The sequence below is a fragment of the Jaculus jaculus genome, chromosome 7, assembly GCF_020740685.1.
Source record: "Jaculus jaculus isolate mJacJac1 chromosome 7, mJacJac1.mat.Y.cur, whole genome shotgun sequence".
Lineage (NCBI taxonomy): Eukaryota > Metazoa > Chordata > Mammalia > Rodentia > Dipodidae > Jaculus > Jaculus jaculus.
In genome coordinates, this window is record NC_059108.1 from 11,304,222 (window position 1) to 11,329,945 (window position 25,724).

Genomic DNA, 25,724 nt, shown 5'->3' on the forward strand with positions numbered 1-25,724 from the left:
GTGGGCACAAGATGGGACCATCAAGGGCATGCCTTCAAGGACCTACTTGTTCTCCTAAGAGTTTCGCCATCCCCCAGGAATGTCCTCAGCTATCAACCAAACCTTTAGCACACAGCCTGTGAGGGACATTGCATGTGCAAATCATGGTATTTGTCACAAGTCTGGCACTATGTTTCTGGGGTTCTGGTATATATTTTCTGAAGAAAATTGAGGTTGAGATCGGGAACCCCTCAGAGGTCCCCTGACTCCTTCGACCAGCAGAAATAAGTTGCACGCTATTCAGAACTAGATTGCTGGTTGGCATGTTCAAGCTGGGTTGAGGAAACTGAAGCATAAAATACCTAATTACACCTAATATCAACCCTTATCCACTTGTTTTCCTTCAGCCTACAAGCGTTGAGCACAGATTAGTTCACAAGCACTAGACTCCCACAGGGAGAACTCTGGAGCTAAAGTACGCATGATGTGGTAAGGCAGAAGGATGGATGGAAATGCTTCCATAATGCAGAGAGTAAAGGCCCAGAAGAAAGCTAAACCAAGGTGACCCAAGAAGCCCGAGAAAGGATTTCTCACTATGATGGTGTGAAGTGTCAGAGAAATTGTCCAGAAGTGATTCTGAAAGACCCATGGGAGGGGTCCAGCAGGCAAGGAGCACTGAAGGGCCTTCCAGACAGAAGGTGTTGTGTAGAGGTGCCATGGGGGAGGTATAGAAAGTTCACAGTAGCTCCAGTGAAACCCCTAGGAGCCCATGAGAAGGTTGTCAAAGCAGAACCCCTCAGGCCCCATTACATTGAGGTTTGTAGGCAGGACTAACCCATCAATACTTAAATCAGATACCTGAATGGTAATGAATAAAGACGGCATACACAAGGAAGGTGGCATTCCCCTAACACTTAGTGTGCATAATCTGTGTGCAAAATACTTCTCTAGTTGCTATGGGTGTTAGCAAAACAGCAATATTACTAAAGTTTTTCACATGCTTCCTGCTGTGTGAAGCAGCTTGCAGTCTCAATGGGGCTCTGACTAATTTTTAAGTGCTATAGCATTTATATAACTATTTGTATGTATACGTCTATATATGTATATGTTCTGGGAAAAAATGGATTTTCCAACTGAGAGTGAAGTCATCATAGTTGAAATGGGATAGACATTATTAATTTAGGGAGATTTGAGGTATGTAACCCCTCCTTTAGCCAATGACTAGTGAGAGCTTGACACTGGAGAGCATCATCTTGGTCTCCATAGGATTCTGATCTGATTCCCAATTCCAGATATAGGTACCTTTCCACTGAGCAGAGCTCTTAGCCAACGAGAAAGCTGTTGGTTACCCACCAAAGCTGTGTGCCACCAATGCACTGGTAGGTACATCGTGTCAGGGTGTTTGCTTCCGAGGATAGACCTCTGGTTGCTTAGACCGTTGTTGGCCACTTCCCCCCAGTAGCTCCTGTAGCACTTTCCAGCACTAGACAGACTAACTAGGGACTGGCTTTCTACCGGATTCCAGCCGGGTCTCTCCATGCTCTGTGTCAACAGCATATGGTGTCTTCACAAATAGGGTCTTTCCTTTTGCCTCCGGTGGGTAATCCAGCAGTACACTGATAATTTGGCAGTGTTCCCAGATTCTTTTCTTATGAATTTGACAGATGCAATCCATAGACCAAGGGATAAGGTTCAGAGGGATTTTATTATAGCTTAGAATTTTGGGAGGGAGAAGAGAAAGGGAGCTTAAGCCCAGAATGCATGAGAAGGAAGCAGGAGAGGGAAGTGGGGGTTGAGAAGCCCGCCCCAAGACTCAGGCTGGGGAGGGAGGGTTGTGGGAAGCGACAGGAATTTCGATATGACCTGATAAAAGCCAGATTTCACAGGTTTCTGTGAAATGGAGCAATAGGTCTCTGTCACTTAGGAAAAGTGTAGGCTTATTTAGAAATCTTTCCTGGAGGGTGTATTGTTCCATGGAAGAAAGAGATAAGGAAAAAAAAAATCCATGTTCTCTTTGCAGTCTTAGTGATAGTTCCTGCTTTTACTCAAGGAAAAAAAAATGTTCAATTTGGGGGTTCTGTTACCCTAACTACCTGTCGAGTTTTTGTCTCTCATCAATAGGAAATGTTAGAAGAATGGTAAATAAAGTGTCTTATGGAGTCTTTAACATAGACCACTTGTTTTTAATCTTAATAAATGGAAGAAACTTACTCTAGGATCCTCAGCACAAGAAACCATAGCAAGACAGACATTGCCCTGTGCCATCTCATCACGGGTGGTGATAAGCCACAACCTCAGGGCAGGGGCTACTGAGTTTTTGTAGGTGTGAGGTGATGAAATCTTAGGCCCAGTTTTTGTGGAGGGGGAGAGGAATGACACTAGAAATAAAGCAAGGGATAAAGCATAGATAAGACAGGGGGAAATCCAGTCTTCTAAGGCAGATGACAGATCTTTCCTGCTTTTTCTAAACACAGAACTCCATGTATTTTCAACAATAAACATGAAAGCACATAACTTATGGGATAACTTAAGAAACATTTTTTCCTGCTGCTGTGTTTTTATCCAAAAAAAAAAAAAATGGGGAATGCATCTGAGCATTTCACAGATACACAAGATAATTGGTGTGATGTACTTTGAATATCTAGAAGTGTGAATGTGATTATCATTGCTAATAACAGAATAAGAAATAGAGTTCTCATGTGGAGTTAAATTGTTGCAGAGAAAGGAGATTTGTTTAAACCCCCTTCATAGAAGCTAATAGGATGCCCCAGGAAGTGGTGCGTATGAAATAATTAGTTGGAGAGAAAGAGCTAGCTTATCGAAGTGCCTGATGTCACAAAATGATGTAGGCTAGTAAAATACCACGGAGAATACCATAAAATATTCCAGAGGGAGCTAATCAAACAGTATGGCCTGGAAATAGGGCAGCAGCTCCATTTTAATGAAGATGAATGACTTGTTTAGAAAAAAGAATAGTTCCAGTTTTCTCAGCGTGTTGATAGCCAAGACATGTAAGAGGGAAAAGCAGTATGTCATTGGAATAATAAGGGGCTCAACCATTCATCCGTTCTCTAGACTCTTTATTCAGCACATTCTCATCGACCCTCTGTGTGTCAGACAAGATACGGGGACCTCTCCTTAGACTAGCTCCCAGCCTAGGAGGAAGGACAGAAAAGGAGACTATCATAAACTATAACAAACAAGCAATTGTATTAACATGACATTGTCCTAGGCCAGCCCATCACAGGTGGTGCATTCGCTTGTTATTGCTGTGTAACAAATGGAATCTGAGTTTGCTTAGAACCGTGTGCATTATCTCTCAGCCACCTGGTCAGAAGTCCAAGCATGGCTAACCTGATTCTCTACCCAGGCCTTAGAGGATTTAGACCATGCATGGCTGCATGCTTACACCTCCAGTGGTCCCATGCGCCCCGGGGTTGTTAGTGGAATGGATTTGCAGCTATGTAACTGCGGAGCATAGCCCTTTGTTAACTGTCGTCTGGAGGCTACTGTCAGCTCTCGGGACCATCTGCAGTTCTTAGAGACCACCCACACTTGCTTGGTTTTTTTTTGCAGATTAGGAAGGGGAATCCTCACTCCTGCCTAATATTCAGGCCTATCACCCTCTCATAGGAGTGATCCGCCATCACTGTTTCCAAGTTCCATCGCATGTAAGCAAGTCACAAATGCCACCAGCACTCAAGGAGAGGGGTTTCCATAAGCTGCGGACGACAGCAGGCGGATATTAAATGGGCAGATCACAGCTTAGAATTTGTCTGCCAGCCAGACATGAGAAGCTTCTCAGTAAAGAACATGTGTAAGATAAATAATTTCCGAGGGTCAGCATCTGTGTTAGTTGCTTTTCTCGTTGCCATGAGCAAATACATCACCAAAGCCACTCGAGGAAGAAAGGGCTTTTTTTCCTGGCTTACTATTCCAAGGTATAGGCCATCATGGCGCCAGTCACAATGAGTCCCCAGTCAGGAAGCAGAGGGCAGTGAATGCTGGTGTCCAGTTAGCTTTTCCCTTTTTATACTGTCCAGGACCCCCAGCCCATGGAGTGGCATCACCCACATTTAGGGTGGGTCTTCTCACCTCAGTTAACCTAGTCTGGAAAAGTCCCTCAATGACTCCCTAGAGATTTGTTTGCATGATGACTTTAAACCTTTTCAATTTGACCCCAGGGAGGAACCATTACGACATCCTTGCCATATGATATTTTGGGCAGCATCTTGGGATGGTCTGAGGTTTCTGGACAGCCTCTTCACTGGGCTTTCTCAGAGTGTATTAGTTGCGTGATTGGATACCATCAACCTTTGTCAAAGATGTTATATGATAGTGTAAGAATAATTGTGATTGTAATTATGAGAAAAGCCAGACAAAAGGACAAAATTTATTTATTATAAATATTTTATTTTTAACTTAAACTGTACAAATATAAATATGTCAATATCATGAGGTAAAAAGGCATTTTTTCTTATGTTTTTTTTTTTATTTATGAGAGAGAGAGAGGGAGAATATCAGTGTGCCAGGGCCTTAACCACTGCACACAAACTCCAGATGCATGTACCACCTTGTTCATCTGGATTACATGGGTTCTGGGGAGTCAAATCTGGGTCCTTAGGCTTTGCAGGCAAGCACCTTAACCACTAAGCCATCTCTTCAGCCCCAAAAGAAAATACTTTAAAATATTTTAGTTTATTTTAAAGAGAGAGGGGGGAGAGAGAGAGAGAGAGAGAGTGTGTGTGTGTGTGTGTGTGTGTATGTGTGTGTGTGTAAGAGCACCAGGGCTTCCTGCCACTGCAGACAAACTCCAGGCACATGTGCCACTTTGTGCATCTGGCTCTACATGGGTTGCTAGGGAATTGAACCCAGGCCATAAGGCTTGGCAAACAAATACCTTTAGCCACTGAGCCACTTCTCCAGCGCCCCAAAACATTTTTTAGTTGAAAGAAGCATGTAGATACACCCTTGAAATGTTCCACCTGGATAATACTTCTAGAATGTTTGCCCCAGCCATCTCTGCTTCCCCACATTCTTCCAGGATTCCCCAAAGTATTTTAAAATGGTTTTTATTGACAGCTTCCATACTTACAGACAATAAACCATGATAATTCCCTCCCCTCCCTCACTTCACAAATCCATACTCCATCGGAGCCCTTCCCTCCCCCTCTGTCAGTTAGTCTGTCTTTTATTTTGATGTCATCATCATTTCCTCCGATTATGAGGGTCTTGTGAAGGTAGTGCGAGGCACTGTGAGGTCGTGGGTATCGAGGCCAATTTGTGTCTGAATGATTGCATTGTAAGCAGTGCTGTGCTTCCTTTGGCTCTTGCGTTCTTTCTGCCACCTCTTTTGCATTGGACCCTGAGCCTTGGAAAGAACCTTTCTTGCCAACACTCAGGAGGCAGAGGTAGGAGGACCACCGTAAGTTCGAGGACACCCTGAGACTACATAATTCCAGGTCAACCTGAGCTAAAGTGAGACCTTACCTCAAAAAACCAAAAAAAAAAAAAAAAAAAAAAGAGCCTTTACCCCATTCAGATCTGGCAAATAGAGGTGTGCTCACATGTTTGAAGTTCAATTTCATATTATATTGTTCCAGTTTGGGCTCTTTGTCACATTGTTCACTGATTGCTGACTACCAAAATTAGAGGAAACAAAATCTGACTGCATTTCATAAACTGACTTGAGAGAAAGTAATGTCTCAGTTGAGAAAATGTACGATATATGGAAAAATTACTTTTAAACTGTGGATTCGTATGAATCACATCATTGGAAAATATCTAAATTCATTTGTCTGGTCTCCCTTTGATTTAAAAATGCCTTTTAGGGCTGGAGAGATGGCTTAGCAGTTAAGTGCTTGCCTGTGAAGCCTAAGGACCCCAATTCAAGGCTCGATTCCCCAGGACCCACGTTAGCCAGATGCACAAAGTGGTGCACGCATCTGGAGTTCGTTTGCATCCGCTGGAGGCCCTGGTGTACCCATTCTCTCTCTATCTGCCTCTTTCTCTCTCTCTCTGTCCATCACTTTCAAGTAAATAAATAAAAATAAACAAAAAAATTTTTAAAAAGTGAAATTGCCTTTCAGGGCTACAGAAGTGGCTTAGGAGTTAAGGCATTACCTGTGAAGCTAAGGACCCAGGTTTGATTCTCCAGGTCTCATGGAAGCAAGATGCACATGGTGGTACATGCATCTGGAGTTCATTTGCAATAGCTACAGGCCCTGGCACGCCCATTCTCTCTCTCTGTCTCTCACTGTCTAATAAATAAATAAATAAATAAATAAATAAATAAATAAAAATAAATAAATAAAAGTGCCCTTTTAGAGCAACACAAATGAATACATAGACGAGCCATTTCACATATCTTTCCTATAATAACACACACATTTATGTCTTGCTGAAAATATAAACAAATTAAAAGGCTATTATTTCATGCACTATTAAACATAGCAAGTCTTACCATTGGGTATATCATTTATCCATTGCCTTTCTCACAGCACAATGGGTAAGGAGTGGATTGCATAAGTAATACACTTTTGCAATGCTTAGTGCAAAATGAGATTTCCATGCCACCGTCATCAGAACTACAGACAAAAACCCGAGTATTGGGGGTATTATTTGGAACTCCAGGAGAAGCATGGTGGGCAAAGAACTCAGATTACCTGTCATCGCTCCATGTGTGGCATCTTTTGTTTATGTAATTGCTTTGCAACTTGAAATTACTCAGTATGGCTGAGCTGCGTAGGATTTCACATGTTAGCTATTACATAGTGACATGTCCCATTGTTTTTGGTGATTCTGTTTCTCAATTTATAACCTTTTGCTCTCAATTAGATTTTGAGTCTACAGTCTGTTAAGAAACCAATCATTTAAAAAGGAGCAGCTGTTAGCATAGAGATGTAAGTCATATTGAAACAGCCCTTTTCAGCAGGGCAAAGGAGGGGCGAGGAGGTAGATGAAACCGAATCCGCCTCCTGCTGACAGAATGGGGCACATCCTGAGCAATTCGCAGATCGTAGCTGGAAATCTGGACCTCATTTGTAATGTTCCAGTTTCATTCTTCTGAATTGTAAGGATGAATTCTCATGGTTGGGTAGGTTGATAAAGATTAAATATAATACCCTCACAAGGGCTTATAAGATTTGAAAGGTTTACCTGCATTTGATGAAATTGGACTCTCTCTGATAGCTCTAAACATGCTTTGCCGGGCTTGACGTGATGTGTGGGTTTCTGTAATGCCCCGACAGGGGAGCAAGACTTGAGCGAACTGGAGAGTTTAGTTTAGCGGAATCAGAATTTCATTAGAAGGGGGTTGATAGCATTTGGTCTTTCCATGTCACTGTATAATTTGCAGTACCCTTAGCAAAACAGAGACACATGAGATAAGTCCAGTGCATTTGATCTTATCTCCCGAGACAAAGTAGCGCCGTTGAGTTTACCCTTCTCAGCAGTGCGTCACCCCGCGCCACCTCTCCCTGGAAATGGGCCCTCGCGGAAGGAGGGGAGCTCTCAAGGGCAGGAAGAGATCGTGGAGGGCTGAGGCTGTTTATGTATACTATAGGAAAAGATACTCCAGTGTTCAGTCTCCACATTAGAAAATCCAGCAAACTTGTGACACAAAGGGATAAAGCACCAGTAAGTCTATATCTCCAATCTCAATTATATGTGTGCACGTATATGGTTTTCCTTTATTTTTGTATAGAAAACCCAAAGTCAGATCCCTATAATCATAGTGATATGTGTAAATATACATATATGACTATAGATATGCATAGAAATATGTCTCTATATGTATGCATATATGCTTAGATACACCTACCTATGTGTTTATCTTTAGAGTGTAATTGTAATGCAATATAATTTGACTTCTGTTTTTTTTTCCCCTGCTTACTGTGATAGCTTTAACGGGATAATATTAGAAATATTTATCTAGTACAGGACAGATCCTGACCCAGGAGGCACAGGCCACACACGCCAGGCCCGTGTTCTCTGGCTGCGTTTTGCCCTTTCTTGTACTGAATTGACCGTAAGCATGTTTATCCATTGCTCCAGAGCCCGCTAGAATAAGGAATTGATGTCTTCATGAACAACAATGACCTGTTTCTTGCTCTACTGTTAATCATTGTAGGGCACTTCCACGTCATATGGGAAATAAATAATCATGCAGTGAACAAACCGGGCCACATTAAGGAGTTTAAACAGATAGAATTGTAATTGTGAAGCTGAATCTCAGCTGTGATAGCTGGGAGGTGGGCAGAAGCTCTAAGGAACAGATCGCAAATGAATCAAAAGTTCACGGGTGTCAGGATCATTCCCAACCCCACTTTACTTCAAGCGTGGTCGTAAATATGCCACCTACGAAAGAAATAGCTCTGTCACTACCAGTTTTCCAGTCTGTCAAATGAAACTCTTCCCTGTCTGCCAAAGGATTCTCAAGGTCACGCAAGTGGAAACACGGAAATGCTCACCGCAAGCGAAAATGTCCGGAAAGGGGTCTTGAACTTGACCTCTGGCCCTGAATCTGGACTTGGCTGGCGGGACGGTCTTCGTAAGTCACGAACCTCCGTAAGCGTCTCGTACATTTTCACATAAGGATGCTTCGCTGTGACGGCAGAATGACTTGGAAGAGTCAGGGTAGGTGGAGATTCTCATCAAGCCCAACACAGTTTTGGAATGGGAAGAATTCTTTTCATGTGCCACGTTTCTGTATTATCTTTTTTTTTTTAATTTTTTAAAATTTATTTATTTGAGAGCGACAGACACAGAGAGAAAGACAGATAGAGGAAGAGAGAGAATGGGCGCGCCAGGGCTTCCAGCCTCTGCAAACGAACTCCAGACGCGTGCGCCCCCTTGTGCATCTGGCTAACGTGGGACCTGGGGAACCGAGCCTTGAACCGGGGTCCTTAGGCTTCACAGGCAAGCGCTTAACCGCTAAGCCATCTCTCCAGCCCCTGTATTATCTTTTTAAAAATTACTCTGAGATGTCTCAAATGTTCATGTGCTCAGCTCTTAAAATGAATACACCTGAAGCTTTACCCCCTCATTTCCCTCCCGATCTACTACCTTCTGCCACCAGAGTTATCCAAGATGCCAATACCCTTCTTGTGGCTGCTGCACAATTTACCACGGAGATAGTACGTGCCTGTGGATAGTTCCTAGCGTTGTGCCACCTGCAAACGTGAAGGATATCAAAAGTCCCTGTGGTCTTTAGTTCTCTCTTTGTAAGACCTATTCCTGAGATCCATGGGGCTCTTCGGCCGCAAGAGCTGCACTGAGCGTGTCCCAACCCACTCCCCTTGGACACATAAGCTGGTTTTTGCCGTGAAACTATTGTAAGTGGCTGGGAAGAGCCTATCTGTGCGTATCTTTCTGTGCACATACACAAATGTTCCCCTACGGCTGGATTATGCAGACTTCTTCACCATTGCTAGGTGTGGCAAAATGCACTCCAGTTACTCCTACTGGTTTGCGCTGTTCCCTCCACTGGGGTGATCAGAGTTCCCACTGCACCTACCACGGGATGAACAGCACTTGGTGGCTCCCAGTGACTTTAATGGTACCTTGGCGTGAAAACACGGGTCCACAGATAAGTATTAGAATTTGATTTGGTTTCACAAATGCCAGTGATACTTTTGGTTCCAACTCTGGCCTATCTAGTGTAAACCAAATTAAATATCTACCATAAAGTAACAGATAGAGAATACCCAGGGACCTGAGTTCTGTGGCTGACACAAGCCCCCAGTTCGGCCTCTCCTCTCTGTGGCCGCTGCAGGCTTCCAACATCTCCTTTTGCCTTGGAGAGACTGACCTCTCGGAACCCTCAGGAGACATAGATGAAACACTGCATGTGCTCACTAAGCACCAAGGCAGAATTGCCAATGCTACACCCAGGGATCTGCCCTCTAGACATATTCTTGGGGGAAAGTGTCCATATTAACATGTTTATAAATCATGAGTCTTCAAATGAAGTAGAAAAGGTAACGTGTTGGGCATAGCATTCGTCAACAAGAAACGTTTGCAAAGGGGTCCAAGAGACAAAATAAAAACATACAGAAATTCTAAAGAAACATGAAAACTGAGGTGAAATACCTCTTGAAATTTAACCTTGGCTGGTGGCAGGAGAGCCTCTTTGCACTGGATGCCGGCCCCCTGGCCCTGCTCCCTAAAGCAAATGCTTGTGCCCATGCAGGGAGCCCTCAAGTATCTCTTTTTTTTTAATGAATTTTTAAATATTTTATTTATTTATTTGAGAGAGAGAGAGAGAGACAGATAGGGAGCGAATGGGCACAACAGGGCCTCTAGCCACTGTAAACGAACTCCAGATGCATACACCACTTTATGCATCTGGTTTATGTGGGTGTTGGGGAATCAAACTGAGGTCATTAGGTTTTGCAGGCAAACGCTTTAACTACTGAACCATTTCTCCAGCCCTCAAATATTTCTTATATGGAGATGTTGAATGCTTTGACCCAAGAACGTTATGCCCTTGAATAAGAGATTTAAAAATTGCTGGTAGGGCGGGAGCGATGGCATAGCAGCTAAAAGCACTTGCTCGTGAAGCCTGACAGCTTGGGTTCAATTCCCCGGTACCCATGTAAAGCTCGATGCACAAAGTGGGACATGTATCTGAGTTTGTTTGCATTGGCAGGAGGCCCCAGTGTGCTCATTCTCCCTCCCTCTATTTCTCTTCTCTCTGTCTGTCTGTCTCCCTCTTTCTCTCTCTCTAATAAATAAATAAATAAATAAAATATTTAAAAAAAACCAGATTGCTACCTTGGAAGACTGCCAAGTGATTTTTGCCTATTTTCCTATTGGTACTTCACAGTGATCAAACCCAGGCTGGTTATCCCTCATTTTCCCGGGACTCACTCAGTCGGACAGGGCTGGGTTTGGAGCCTTCTGTGCAGACCTGGCCTGGGGACCAAAGCGGACGCTGCAAGCGAGGAGAAGGGGCTGTTGCCATTCTTTCCAGAAAGGAAGGCACAAAGGAAAACATACTCACTGATCTCTGCCCCTTTAGGTACCAAAAGGAAGAGGGGGGTACATGCTTACACCCTACATCCTCTGGTACATCTGCGCACACACACAGCGCTGCCGAAAGAAGGGGAGACGGCAGCAGGGAGAAAAACAAGCTGCCCAGGGCACTGGCCCAGCTGACCTCCGCTCATTTTCCTCCAGTTCTTTACCCCTGGGGGTTTATAGGGTTTCCCTTTCAGCATGCTCAGGGAAGCCACCATTCAAGTACGACAGTGATAGAGCTGGTCACCTCCTCCAGCGGAGGCACCCCAGCCAGACACCATTGTCAGAAATCAGCAGATTCCCTCCAACTGCAGAGGGTCCAGCTTGACGGACAACCTAAAGTGCCATCCCAGGAGATCCATGAGCCCAGGGAGGATGGCTTTCACGGGTTGGCAAACTGTACTGCTTTGAAGACAATGCCAAAGAGTTGCCATGGAGAATGCTCGTGACGGACTGAAAAGCTTAAATGATAATATCTTATTTTTGTTGTCGTTGTTTCAAAAGTTTATATCTAAGCTGGCTATGGTGGCGCACGCCTTTAAACCCAGCACTCGGGAGGCAGAGGTAGGAGGATCGCCGTGAGTTCGAGGCCACCCTGAGACAACACAGTGAATTCCAGGTCAGCCTGAGCTAGAGTGAGACCTTACCTTGGAACTCCCCCAAATGTTTATATCTGCATGTTTCATATATGTATATGTTGATGCCCATATAAACTTCTAAAACACACTCCTACAAATGGCAAACATTTTTTTAAATTATTCAAATATTATATTTATTTAGGGAAGTTCAGAACCAAGGAAGGACACCCATGTGACTAGAGATCCCATGTGGAGGGCCTGGGAAAGCCATGAGAGGAAACAAAGTTCAAAGAGCTCCTGCCGTGTGGGGAGCTGGAGCGGGGAGAGCCCATGTGGAAAGTAGGGGCTAGGGGCGCTCCCCTCTGCTTGGCCCTGTTGGGCATGGACTGAGCCCGGGGGAAACTCACCAGCAGCTGTGTTCAGGAGAGGTCCTGGAACGCTTTATAATATAAGCACAGGACTGGAAGGATGTACAGCAAAAACTACCAGGCGATGTTACCATAATTTTAGAATCATTTCAATGTTATATTTATACATACACATGTATGTACACCAAAGACACATTCATAGTCAAGACTTAAATAGGAAGCATAAACTTGTAAAAAAGGAAATCCTTAAAAAAATTACAAAAGAAAAAGCGTTTTAAGGTCTGGAGAGATGTCTTACCAACTAAGGCGCTTGCCTGCGCAGCCTGAGGACTCATGTTTGGTTTTAAGATCCCCGTCAGCAGACGCACAAGTTGACATAAGTGCTCAAGGTTGTACGTGTGCACAAGGTGACACACTTGTGTCTGGAGTTAAACTGCAGTGGCTAGAGACCCTGGTACACCTCTTTCTCTGTCTCTTGCTCTCTCTCATAAAAAAATCATTCCCCCCGTCCAAAAAAAGGGAAAGCTTGAGAACCTAGGGTAAGCACAGTATTTGTCTCAGGCTGGACATCAAAAGCATTGCCCATAAAAGTCAAAATAAACAAGCTGGACCTCAACAAAATTTAAAACTTTCATTTTGTAAAACATTCTTTTAAAGGGATAAAAAGTCAAGCTACATACTGATAGCAAATACTTGCAAACCTCACATCTGACACAAGACTAATATGCATAATGGGCTCTTAAAACTGGATCATCAAAAACCCTAAACAACCCAATTAGCACACAGGTAAAGGCATAACCAGCTCTTCGCTGAAGAAAATGCACAGATGGGCCATGGGATGCACAGATGTTCAACATCATTAGTCATTTGGGAAATGCAGATTAAAACAACAATGTGTATCACTTCCCACACCTATCAGAATGACTAAAATAAAAAACAATATTACCTCAAATGCTGGTGGGAATGGGGGGACATTGGATAACTCGTGCATTGCTGGGGGGAATGTAGGCTGGTACAGCCACTCTGGAAAACACTTGGCATTCATGTCAAACCAAGCATTCACTAACCATGCAACCCAGCAAATGTATTTCTGAGCATTTATCCTGGCACACCCAAGACTTAGGTTCACATGATAAACGCACACACCGATGTTCACGGCAGCTGTATTTGCAGCATACTGAAACTATATACAGCCTTAGAGGGCTTTTAATTTTCACAAGATTAAAGTTCTGTGGTACATAGTTCAAAGCTGGCAGGTTGGGATTAGGACAGGACGGCAGGAGGAAGGTGGCGGTGGCAGGAAAAAGGCATTATGGTGATGGAATTACGCTGTGTCTTGAGAGTGGGTGGATGCCAGGAAGTACATGAGACACACTAAACCGACGCTTGTATGCACACTTGGGTTTCAGAAAGGACGTGTTAAACTAGGGAAATTGAGCACGCTCACTGAACCGCATAGGGGTCCACAGGTTGATTGTGATAGTATATCAGCTATTTAAGGGAAGGTAAAAGAAAGCATATGAATCTGAGAAAAAAAATAGGAAAAAATCCAACAAAAAAATGAGAGCTTTTCTTAATGAGGGCTTCCATGCATTCTGGGGGAGCTGAAGAGAGGATATACAAGTGCTTGATGTACTATTTCTTATGATTGCATTGTGAGTCTACAATTATATAAACATAAAAGTTTGAAACTTATATAATTTCATATTTGTATAAATAATCTAACAAAATTTATATAATTCTATAAAATACATAAACATTATCTATTACCATAGTATATTTTATAGCTTGGCTCTAACAAGAAATTAATTAATGATAGAAATTAGGTCTGGCCGGGCATGGTGGTGCATGCCTTTAATCCCAGCACTTGGGAGGCAGAGGTAGGAGGATTGCTGTGAGTTCAAGGCCACCCTGAGACTCCATAGTGGATTCCAGGTCAGCCTGGACTAGGGTGAGACCCTACCTTGAAAAACCAAAAAAAAAAAAAAAAAAAAAAAAAGAAAGAAAGAAAGAAATTAGGTCTGGAGAGATGGCTTAGCGGTTAAGGAACTTGCCTGCAAAGCCTAACAACTGAGGTTCAATTTCCCAGTACCTACGTAAAAAGCCACATACACAAAGTGACACATACATCTGGAGTTGTTTGCAGTAGCTGGAGGCTCTAGCACACCCAGCCCCTCCCCGCCCCTGGCAAATAAATAAATGAATTTTTTTTTAAATAGAAATTGGCTCATTTGAAATATTTGAATGTTTTGTGGCATAAAAAGGAACCCAATAAATCTTATGAAAGGATTGTCTGTATTCATTGTACTTGCGATGGCTTAATCCTCTTGTCAACTAGATCAGATCAGGAATCAAGTAAGAGACATACCTCTTGGGTAGTCTGTGGAGCTGTTTCCAGGAAGGATTATCTGAGGAAGGGAAGCCTTCATCCAGTGTGGACAACACTTCCAGGGATGAAATATGTGTGAAGAAACTCCAAGACAATATAGCCTTTTATTTCCCCACCTGGCTGTCTTATTATGCATGTGTTTATCTACTGTGTTTCTCCTGGCCTTCATGAAATGAGCAGGAAGCTTCATCAGCCTGGCATTAGGGGCTGATGATTCTCCAGGAATCTTCTAGGCCTTCAGTGGCTGGTCAGGACTGCTGAAGCATCCTGCCTCGTGAACTAAGCAGCTACCAAGATCCTGCATGCTCACGTCTGCAGAGGGCTATCGTCGTACTTCCTAAGTCCTAACCTATAAGCTAAGCCGCTAAATTCCCTTTTATAATGGTTCGTGTTAGGTCAAGATGGGCTTCCCCAAAATGGAGTCACCAAAGACATACCAGGGAGTGGATCATCCACATTCTTCAAGGAACTACCCAGCCATTATCCGTTCCTTGCCTAACAATGCCCCCAGGTCTAGGTTTCCTCCTCTCTTGTCCCCCAGGTCACCTGGTCACTGGTCTGGTGTCACACCCTGGCTATCTTAGATCTCCTATAAAAAGAAACCTTTTTTTTTTTTTTTTTTTTTACTTCTCCCTTCCTCATCTTCTCCCAACTGATATGACCTACTGTCTGTAACCCCCAAGTTGACTGAATCACTTTTGAGAGTCAGTCCTGGCAGGTCGTGTTTTTCCTGAATCAAAGCTTCTGTCTTTGCCTCAGAGTGGTCTCCGTGGTCTTGGTCACTCCTGAACCTTACAGTTCCCTTTTACAATGCGTATTCATGCTGATGGTTCAGTTCCTATAGAGAATCCTAATTCATACCTTACCTAATTCCTCTTCTTTTGTTCTCTTTTAACTTTTCTTAGGAGTTCACCTAATTTTACGAATTCACCAGCAAGCTACACTATATAACCCCAAGGGCCAGTTCTCAGTTTCCACCTCCTTTCACCCAGTGGGTCTGATGATGTCTTAGGTCCTGATTGAATGTAGTTATGTGTTTCGGAGTTTCTGCGGTTTTAGTCCGGTGCTGTGATGTCACGGCCAGCATGCCTCTTTCTCCTCATGTCATCCACACAGTTCCCATTCCTGACATCACAGGTTCCATTCCTCTGAGGATTTTAGTTCCACCCAGCATGGGGGTCCTTCGAAGCCAGACTTTCCCTTCCAGGCAATGGTCTGAAAAACATCTTATGCGTAGTAGAAATGGGAAATGTTGACAATGCCTAACTAGAGCCAGCTACACGCTAGACATCTCCACTTGAGTATTTACTAGGCTTTTCAAAATTTAGCACAGCTGAAATCAAACCTCTGGTTTCCAACACTCACTCCATTGGCAAGAAAAAGAATTTCTTCCCCTGAAGCACTCCTTTCTCAATTGATACCATTTTCATTGCTCTGGTTGCTCAAGCTAAACTGAATCTTGTCTTCAGAGTTCGGCTGACCCTCTATTTCTCTCAAATCCCAGCAGCACAGTCTAGTGAATCTACCTTTGAAATACATATAAGGAATAAGTTCATGTGTGTGTGAATATGTGGTACAAGTATGTGTGTGTTATGCGGAGTGGATTGGTGTGTGTGGTCATTTGAATAGATGCCCCCAATATATTCAGTGTTTTATTAGCTTGTAGTTTAGATCTGCAGCCACCTGCCTGGTGGTAGAGTCACTGGGCAGATCTTAAGGTGTGGTGGTGGGTTTGAGATTTCAATTTAAAAAGATGCAAAGTGTACCAAGCTGGAGTTGCTGAAGTATGCTGTGCTGTGCTGTGTGGCTTTTGGCTTGAGGCCTCTCTCTCTCTGTCTCTGTCTCCTTGGACTTGTGAAGGCAGGCCAGCTTCTTCTGCCATTATGGAACTTCCCCTGGATCTGTAAGCTTAATGAATCCCTTCCTCCATAACTGAGCCTGGTCTGGACGTTCATCTTGGTGAACCTGAAGCTGTCTGATACAGTGTGTGTGTGTGGGTGGGTGGGGGGAATAGCACAGGGTGAAGATCACAGTGAATTCGCCTTCACCTCTGGTTTTTCAAAGTTGTAATCAAGAAACATCAACTTTTTTAAAAAGTATGCCTTAACAGATTAAAATTTATACTCCCCCAAAACAAAATTTTTAAGTGAGAGCAGACTATTGCTTTATGATGCCCTACTAAAGCGTACCAGGAGCAGATACTGATCTATGGTCTGTGGTATCGGCTTTGCGTTGCTGGCAGAAAACACATGACCAAGAGCAGCTTATGGGAGGAAAGGGTTTATTTTGGGTTACAAACTCATGAGGAAGCGCCATGATAGCAGAGGGAAATGATGGCATGAGCAGAGGGTGGACATCACCTCCTGGCCACATCAGGTGGACAACAGCAGCTGAAGAGTGTGCCAAACACTGGCAAGGGGAAGCTGGTTATAACATCCATAAGCCTGCCCCCAACAATACAGCATATGGAGGAGGCTCCAGTTCCCAAATTGTCACCAACTGGGGACCTAGCATTCAGAACATGCTTTTTTTTTTTTTTTTTTAGCTTTAGAAAGTGGTTAGAGGATTTAACATTTCATGGGGCAGAGCTCCTGTCAAACAGGAAAGTCCCAAGTGGACAATCCTCTTGGTGTTTCTGATCTGTACTTTTTTTTTTTTTCCTTTTTTTGAAGCCAGGCTTGGTAATGCACATCTTTTATTTATTTATTTAATTTATTCATGTTTAGAGACAGAGAAAGATAGAGTAAGATAGAAAGTGACTCTGGGCATGCCAGGGCCTCTAGCCACTGCAAACAAACTCCAGACACTCTAGCCACTGCAAGCGAACTACAGACGCATGTGCCACCATGTGCATCTGGCTTATGTGGGATCTGGAGAATTGAACCTGGGCCCTTAGACTTCACAGGCATGCACCTTAACAGCTAAGCCATCTCTCCAGCCCTGGACTTTTCATATATATGTAGAAAGGGGAACTCCTTTAGGGAGGAAGAGATGTATGGAGGGAGTCAGGTCTAAGGAAAAAGAGATCCAGAGAGGGATTCAAGTCTTAGGAAAAGGAGATCTAGAGGTAGAACTTTCCGAGGGAAAAAGAAATAAGGAAAAGCCAGATTCCCCTTTGCAAACTCAAGGATTTTTCTTGCCTTTTGCCACTTTCAAGGGCCTTCTTAGCCTTAAACTGCCTCAAACAGTGCTGTGGAACTTTCTCAGCTGACCAGTGTCTACCCTTGCTCAGTGAAGCTATAAAGTCATCCTGTATTAACATATAAATAAGTAAATAATAAAATTATCATGAAAATGGCTCAGAGGAGTAGGAGCAAGTTTTCCTTGTCACTGAGAAAACAGGAGACCCTCTCCCAGAAGGGGTGCTCTGCACCGTCACTCCCCTTCACACAAGACCTTCCTGGGCCTGTCGATGGAGTGAGTAACCTGGATAATTAGAAAATAAAATGAAAAGCGGGGGCTTGTCAGCATGCAGGCACAATGTAATATGGTCCCAGACTAGGTTAAGGGTTTCATTGCCAGCACTGCACAGAGAGAGAGAGAGAGAGAGAGAATAGAGGAGAGAGAGAGGAGGTAGGGTGAAGAGGAGGGAAGAAAGGAGAGAGTTAAGGAGGTAGCGAAAGAGGAATCGAATGAAAACTAGGACAAAACAGTAAGCATAGCAGCCCACTTTCCTTTCATTAGCAGTGTTTCCTGGCGCCACTTTCCCTCTGCTTACCTGCTTGTGTCCTCTGGGTAGCACTGTCCTCTCATGGGGCTCACGTGCAGACAGCGGCCCTGGGGAGCGCATGCAGTTGGGGGAGGACAGCTAAGTGCCTGACACGAAGCCTAGTGATCTCAGTGATTATAAACCGGGGTGGCACTCACCGATGAGCCCTGGGAGCCGGGGTTCTGACAGGGTTCTCGGAGAAAAGGCTTTCTGGTGTCGGTACCTCATTCTGGTGTGACTTGAGATAGCTCAGTCCTTTGCGGAGGGGTTAGCAGCGTGGATTTAATTCATGGCACTTTTGTGCCAGAGTGAGAACCCATAAAGGGAAAGATGACTGAAGGTAAGATTTTTTTTTTTTTTTTTTACGACTATTGAAATTGAAGAGTGCTCTCATGAAAAATAAAATTTCCGTGGAAGTCCTGGTATAAATAATAGATATTGTAGGAAACTATTTCGGATGACACAAACCTGATGGAATGAGGAAGCATGTCTTTTACCAAAACACTCATGTCAGGGTGTTGCTCCTCCTGCAAACAGCTGCTCTCAAGCCAAAGAAAAACCTGGTCTCATTAGAAAGAAGACACAGAGCATTGAGTCCCTCTGTGGCTTAGAGTTTGTGTACTGCTTATGTTACAGGAGCTATAAAACACATTTTTATTGATAGACGAATTGAAGAAAAACAGATTGACATGGAGAACTGACAATTTAAGAAATGAACCTTCAAGCATATGGTGCCCCTCACCAGTCTCTTTGAGAATGCCATCCTTACTAACTATGCCATGGTTTCTAGACCCAGGATGATCCAGGTGGCTTCATGCTATTACCAATGGGCAGCAGCCCCAGACTCTTGTCTCCTGACATCTTCATCACCCGGTGATTCTCAGTAACGTGTGTTCAAGGTTTAAGGGCGTACACTTTACCCGTTCTGTGATGACAACATCCTTAAATAGATAGGTTATTCCTTGCCTTAGGGAATTAGTGCTGGTGTTCCATATGTACCTGCATAAAGATTAACCAAGTTGATTAAATTTTATATAGACATCTCTTTGAAATTGAGCTTTAGAAAGTGGTTAGAGGATTTAACATTTCACTACTTCCCAGCTTAGTAGCCATGCTCGTGAACTTTCTGTTAATGTAACAAGATACCTGAAATAATTAACTTTCAGGGTATGGCTGTTTGGCTCACAGTTTCAGAGGCTTCAGTCCATGTACTCATGGGCTCTGACAAGGGAATACATCATAGTGGGAATGCGTAGAACAGCAATCCTTAGGATTGGCAGGAAAGAACGAGGCTGAGATCCGAATATCCCCCCCTAGGGAAAACCCCCAAAGACCTACTTTTCTCTCACTAGATCCCTGCTCCTAACGGTGCTACGGCTCCCCCATAGCACGGTGAGGTAGGGACAAAGCCTTCATGCACGGGCCTGTGGGGGACGCTTAGCCAATCCCAGCCAGTCACATAACCATTATTTTTCCTAAAGTTAAAAATTTATGGCTCTGAAAAGAGTGTTTGGCTTTAAAATAAAACTCAAATGTTGATTTTAAAAAAGTAAAAACTTTGCCTTCCATTCTTCTGTTAATTACTTCAGCTTTTTAGCTTTGTGGTTTTGTGGAAGACGCATGTTTTCTGCTTGGGATCACAGATGTCTTCTTGTATTCTAAAGATTTTATTCTCAGGCTTCTGTGGAACCATTTATTATTAAGCTTTTTAAAAACAGTAATTCTAGTTACTTTTCTTTTTCTTCCAGAAACAACTTTCTAAATCATATTACATGCTTTGCATAGATTAAATTATAAGGAAATCCCTACCAAATATTTAAAATGAAGACTAATAGGCATGGTTGCTAAATAGATTTTTAAACATTCTTATTTAATCATGAAACTTAAAGTCCGGAAATATTTTAAGAGTAAATCATGATAAAGTCCCCAATAGTATAATACTGCATTTGCCCTTTCAAATTCATCTATGTATAACCCAGAAGCTTTTTCCTTCAAAGGAGGCCCATGAACAAAAGCAAGAAGAAACCAAAGCAAATGTGAACTTTCTAGTGAAGTACGAAGGGACAAAGTGACGGGTGTAATTTTGTTGAGCTAATGTCATTGTATACAGACTAACATCTAGTGTGCTTATCATAACAAATTTACTCACTGTTTGTATTAATCAGTATTTTTTGTTGTTTTTTTTTCGGGGGGGGGGAATGAATTGGCATGCCAGGGCCTCAGCCACTGCAATCAAACTCCAGACACTTGTGCCACCCAGTGGGCATCTGTGACCTTGTGCTTGCCTCACCTTTGTGCGTCTGGCTAACATGGGATCTGGAGAATCAAACATGGATCCTTAGGTTTTGCAGGCAAGCACCTTAACTGCTAAGCCATCTCTCCAGCCCAATGAGTAATTTTTGAAACAAGTCTAAGCAGTTTATTTAATCTTAAAAAATATATATACAGAAAGATGATTTCTGATTGTTGTGTAAACTTTTTTTTATATGAATCAAAATATGACTCTTGACTTGGGGTCATTTTGGTTGAGTGAGACTTTTGAAACATGTATTGGGCTGCTGATTCTGGCCTGGGATTTTATGAGCCTTGGTATTTCTGTTTCAAGTTGAGGAAAACCCCTAACCCTCCCCATCCATAGACTGCGGCTACAAGTTATGCACCTCTGCAGAGCTCTGGATCCAAGGCCCTGCAAACGTCCTCTGTGTATTCTTTGTCCCTCAGCTCTTATGAGGAAGGCAGTTACCATTTGTTTCATCTTATCATTGAGGAGATGAAATGACTGCGCAGCACATCAGCGGTGTACAGCAAGGATCAGGGTGCACAGTTCAGAGATCTCCATCCATGGCCTCACCTGCTTCATTTTACCCACATAGCTGCTTATTTCCAGAACAGAAAAGGAAACCATATGAAAGGGTTTTGATATGTGGCTTATACTGCTGTATTCTAACAGAACAGGTCAGAACATGGGCTAGGTATGCCTAAGTCACACTGATAATAGCCAGAGCATTTTATTTCCTTCACAGCGAAGAGACAACACCCTCTTTGTTCCTCCCCAAGTTTTCAATATTATCATTCTGGGAACACATTGTGGATGTTCAAAGCAAGAGGAGAGGCAAGCTGGGCATTCCTAATCCCGCAAAAGAAGCTTGGCCTGGGGAGAATGCTGCTGTCTTCTATAAATGGCTGTGTTTGGCTCCTTTGACTTTAACAGTTGTGTGTATCTGTGAGAGAAGAGACAGAGTTTCAGACAGAGAGAGAGAGGGAGAGAGGGAGAAGGGAGAGAGGGAGGGAGGGAGCTAGTACAGGGTATGCAAGATCATTAGCACCAGTAAGCCACCATCCCTGCTGAAAGTCAGGGATCAGGAGCTGGAGTGATTTTCTTTTTAATATGACCTGTCCACAGGCTTATGATAGGATCATTTCTATACTTTCTGGCTTGCTGGGGCAAAAAGCAAATGACATACACATTAAGCCTCACTAATTTTCACAACCCGCATAGATGCTCAGACAAAAGTAATTGTGCTTGACATTTTACAAAAGTAGGACTTAATAATAAAGTAGACTACTAGCCTAAGAATAAGGTCTTTTATTAGTCCTCTAATGAAGTTGTCTTCTCTTAAAAATAATAGAAATGTCTTAGTGGGTAAAGCGGTTGCCATGCAAGCAAGGACTGGAGTTCAGATCCCCCACACATGCTGGGCGGCACGGTGGTCCGCCTATCATCCCCACATTCGGGAAGTGGGGACAAAGGAGCGCTGGCCAGGCTGGCTCGCTAGACTAGAAGAATTGGCGAGTTCTGGCTTTGAGTGAGATACCTTGACTGAGTAAACAAAGTGAAGAATGAACAAGGAAGACACCAGACATCAACTGTCATCTCCATGTGTATGCGCATGTACAAGTGCCCACACACATGCAAACACACACACACACACACACACCACATACACATGAAAACAATAAAATACTTTACGAAAAGCAAGCACGTACCTGTCACACATGTGTAACACACCTCCCAAGCGTTTGAAAGTAAGAGAGCAGCAGTGTGTGGCATATGAAAGGGTTGTGATGTGTGAGTTATACCGCTGTATTCTAACGGACAGGCCAGCCTGATGTGCTGGCGTCAGCCAAGCGTCTTCATTGTGTACTGGAGGCAACGCCAGTTGTGACGACAAACTTCAGGTAGATGCAACAGACGTGTAGGTAATATACTCAAATATAACTGCATATTTCATTCTCAGTTTAGAGATGTCTGTCCTCTTGTCAATTGATTTGTCGCATAAGCCTCCAAGATCTATTGTCCTGCGGAATTTTGACAAGCAGGGAAGGACATTTCCAGCCACTTCCCCTGTGTTAGACTTGAGGGTTGTTCTCTTCTGTCACGAGGGCTTTGCTGTGACACCTGCAGGAAGAATGATGATGAGGAAGCTGTAGACATGCTAGGGGGATAAGGTGCAGACATTGGGCTATTCTGCATCTGCCTTTCACATCGGTTTGCCTACAGCCACATCTTCAAATCTGTCACCTCTGAGCACTTCCCTGTTGTAGGACCCCTGAGCACTTGACTGTGTGGATATGTTAGAAAAGGTTCACAGGAGAGCCACAGGAGTGACTGATGAGGTGGCGAAATAAGAAGCCACTGGTTTTATTGTTTTATGAATTATAGAAATGAGAATTGTAAAGGAAGACAGAGCTGGGCGGGTGGAGGGGGTCATGCAATATGAGGAGATCAACTAGATAAGAGAAGGTAAAAGAAAGCATATGAATCTGAGAAAAAAAAATTAGGAAAAAGTCCAACAAAAAACGAGAGCTTTCCTTAATGCAGGCTTCCATGCAAGGAAGTGCGTATTATTATTATTCCACCCCCGTTGCTAATGAAGTTATTTTATGACTATTAACTGTCTTCACCGTAGCTGGCGGCCTGGAACACAGTTGCGTCCTCCTGTGAGAGCTTCGTTGTCACTGTGCTTCGTTTCAGTTCTGTGCCCCAGGTGACCATGCCATGGTTTATCAGTATCTGCTTCTGGGAGGCCCGGGGGTGAAGTAACCCCTGGAGATAATTTTTTAAACCGAATGACATGGTGTATATCAAAATACCATATGCACTGTAAAAGTTCACATACATGTTAGCAACCTTAGTCCCATTATCCAGCCAAGTCCTGTCATCTGAGTCTCCTTGCTGACCCCCCCCACTGAAAATGTCTCAAGTGAAACGTGACCTGTGCCCTCTGATACAGGCATGCCTGAGAAAAGCGTACCCCCGGGGCTAGAAGAATGCTGTAGACCCTAGATTTCCTTCTAGCCTTGGATGGTGGTTGATTGTTTACTTCCCTCCAATTAAGAGTTTGTCTTTGGGCTGGAGAGATGGCTTAGCGGTTAAGTGCTTGCCTGTGAAGCCTAAGGACCCCGGTTCGAGGCTCGGTTCCCCAGGTCCCAAGTTAGCCAGATGCACAAGGGGGCGCACGCATCTGCAGTTCGTTTGCAGAGGCTGGAAGCCCTGGCGCGCCCATTCTTTCTCTCTCCCTCTATCTGTCTTTCTCCCTGTGTCTGTCGCTCTCAAATAAATAAATAAATAAAATTTTAAAAAAGGAGTTTGTCTTTTATTACTGTTTAGTTGTGTCGTTGTTTCCAAAAGCTTCCTGTGCTGGGTGACCACTGGTAACAGCAGTTTCCTTAGCTGGGACAGACTTGGGTTGGGAGGGAGTACGGCTCACTGTTTCTTCATACGCCTTCTTGTTAGGAAGTCGGATGCTGGCTGGTTGATAGCTGACTTTTAGAACGCTACTGAGTCTTGCCCTGTATTCCCTCTCCCAGATGGTAGCTTTGTTGGAAATGGGCTTAAATTTGCAAGCATTTATGTGCAGGCTTACAGTGCATGTAGGATTTCTATATACACCATGGCATTTGATTAAAAAAAAGATCAACTCTAAGGGGTTCCTTCACCCCAGAGGTCTCTCAGAAGCAGGAAATGATGAACACTGTATATATGATGCTCATGAGAATCAACTGAAAATAGAGGCCTGTAGGTAACAGGAGGATCTGGTGAGTGGTAGGGGAAGGTTATTACGGTGAATTCATTTTTTGTGGGTAACATAGACCTCTGTTGTCCAGAGTTGAGCAAAAACCTTTCCTAGGGCTGGAGAGATGGCTTAGCAGTTAAGCGCTTGCCCGTGAAGCCTAAGAACCCTGGTTTGAGGCTCGATTCCCCAGGACCCACGTTAGCCAGATGCACAAGGGGGCGCATGTGTCTGGAGTTCGTTTGCAGTGGCTAGAGGCCCTGGTGCGCCCATTCTCTCTCTCTCCTCCTCCACCTCTCTGTCTGTCACTCTCAAATAAATAAAAATAAACAAACTTTTTTAAAAAAACTTTCCTATTTCACTGCGCCTCTTTGTCTAATAAGTCAGGACATTGAGAGCAACTGGTGACTGGTAATCGGGCTAGACTGCTTGTTCTTGGGGAAGCACAGATGTTGGACTGAAGCTGGACCTGCACCGGAACTTGGTTTTCTGAGCGAGCTGTGTGGAGACTTTGGGGTGGGGTGGGAAAGCTAGTGAGTAGTTCTCCATCCTGAGGATACGACAATACAGCTCATATTAGCAGTGGTGGAAGTAAGATTTGCCAGTGGGAGAGCTAAAGGATAGGCATGCGAGTTATGTCAGGAGGAAGGGTGTCCACATGAGACGTAAAATCTAAGATATTTATGGCTTAACTTAGTAGATTATCTTTTTCTCCCTTGACAAAGAAGTTTGGGAAGATAGAGTCCATGTATAGATGGCACAGTATTAGGGACTTAAACTCCTTCAGTCATACTTCTCTTCCAATTTTATTTCAATGCATCCACCTCATGGTCACAAATGACTGCTTGAAATCAACTTGTGTGACCATTCTAGCCATTAAGAAGAAAGGGGGACCAAATAAGGAGTTATGTTTGTCTTTTAAAAATATCTCCAGGGCTGGAGAGAAGGCTTAGAGGTTAAGGCTGTTGCCTGAAAAGCCTAAGGACCCATGTTCAAGTCCCCAGATCCCCATGTAAGCCGGATGCACAAGGCAACGCATGTGCAAGATCACACATATATATGCACAAGGGGATGCGTGCATCTGGAGTTCCATTGCAGCGGCTGGAGGTCCTAGTGTGCCAATTATATCCCCCCACTTTCTCTCTCTCATAAAGCCTTGTGCCACCGTGCCAAGCAAAAAGAAATAAATAGCTCCAAAAGACATCATTATAGTTCTGTTTGTTCCTCCTGAGATACAACTTAACCATGTGGTCTCACCTAATGGCAAAGGGTGCTGGAAAATATTATCTATTTCTTCCATATGGCCAGTTTTCCACTAAAGTTATGGGGCTGGATTATTAAGTAGAAGGAGAGTGCACATGGAGAAATAGCCTACAATCTGCTCTGAGATTTGGAAAAGCTGAAAGAGTGTGGTCTCGTGCAGACACCACCATCAGTGGGACTCCATCTCCTTCTTGTGGGGATTCTGCCATGGACTCTTCGTGTGACATTAGGCAAATCACTTCATTTTACCAGGCCCCAGTACCATTTTTATTTTTTCATTTTAAACAAGAAGTTTATTTAAACAAGACGCTTGACTTGAAGGGAAAACTATCTAGGATTCATTTTTTAGAGTAATTTATCCCTACTTAAAGACAGATTGCCCTACATGTAACAGCTACGTAC

General features: G+C 43.6%; 1 protein-coding gene across 12 annotated transcripts in view; it reads left to right on the forward strand.

Moving 5' to 3' along the window:
- The window catches only part of Mtus2 (microtubule associated scaffold protein 2), a 532,186-nt gene that overhangs the window by 266,564 nt on the left and 239,898 nt on the right, over positions 1-25,724 (forward strand). The window lies entirely within an intron of this gene.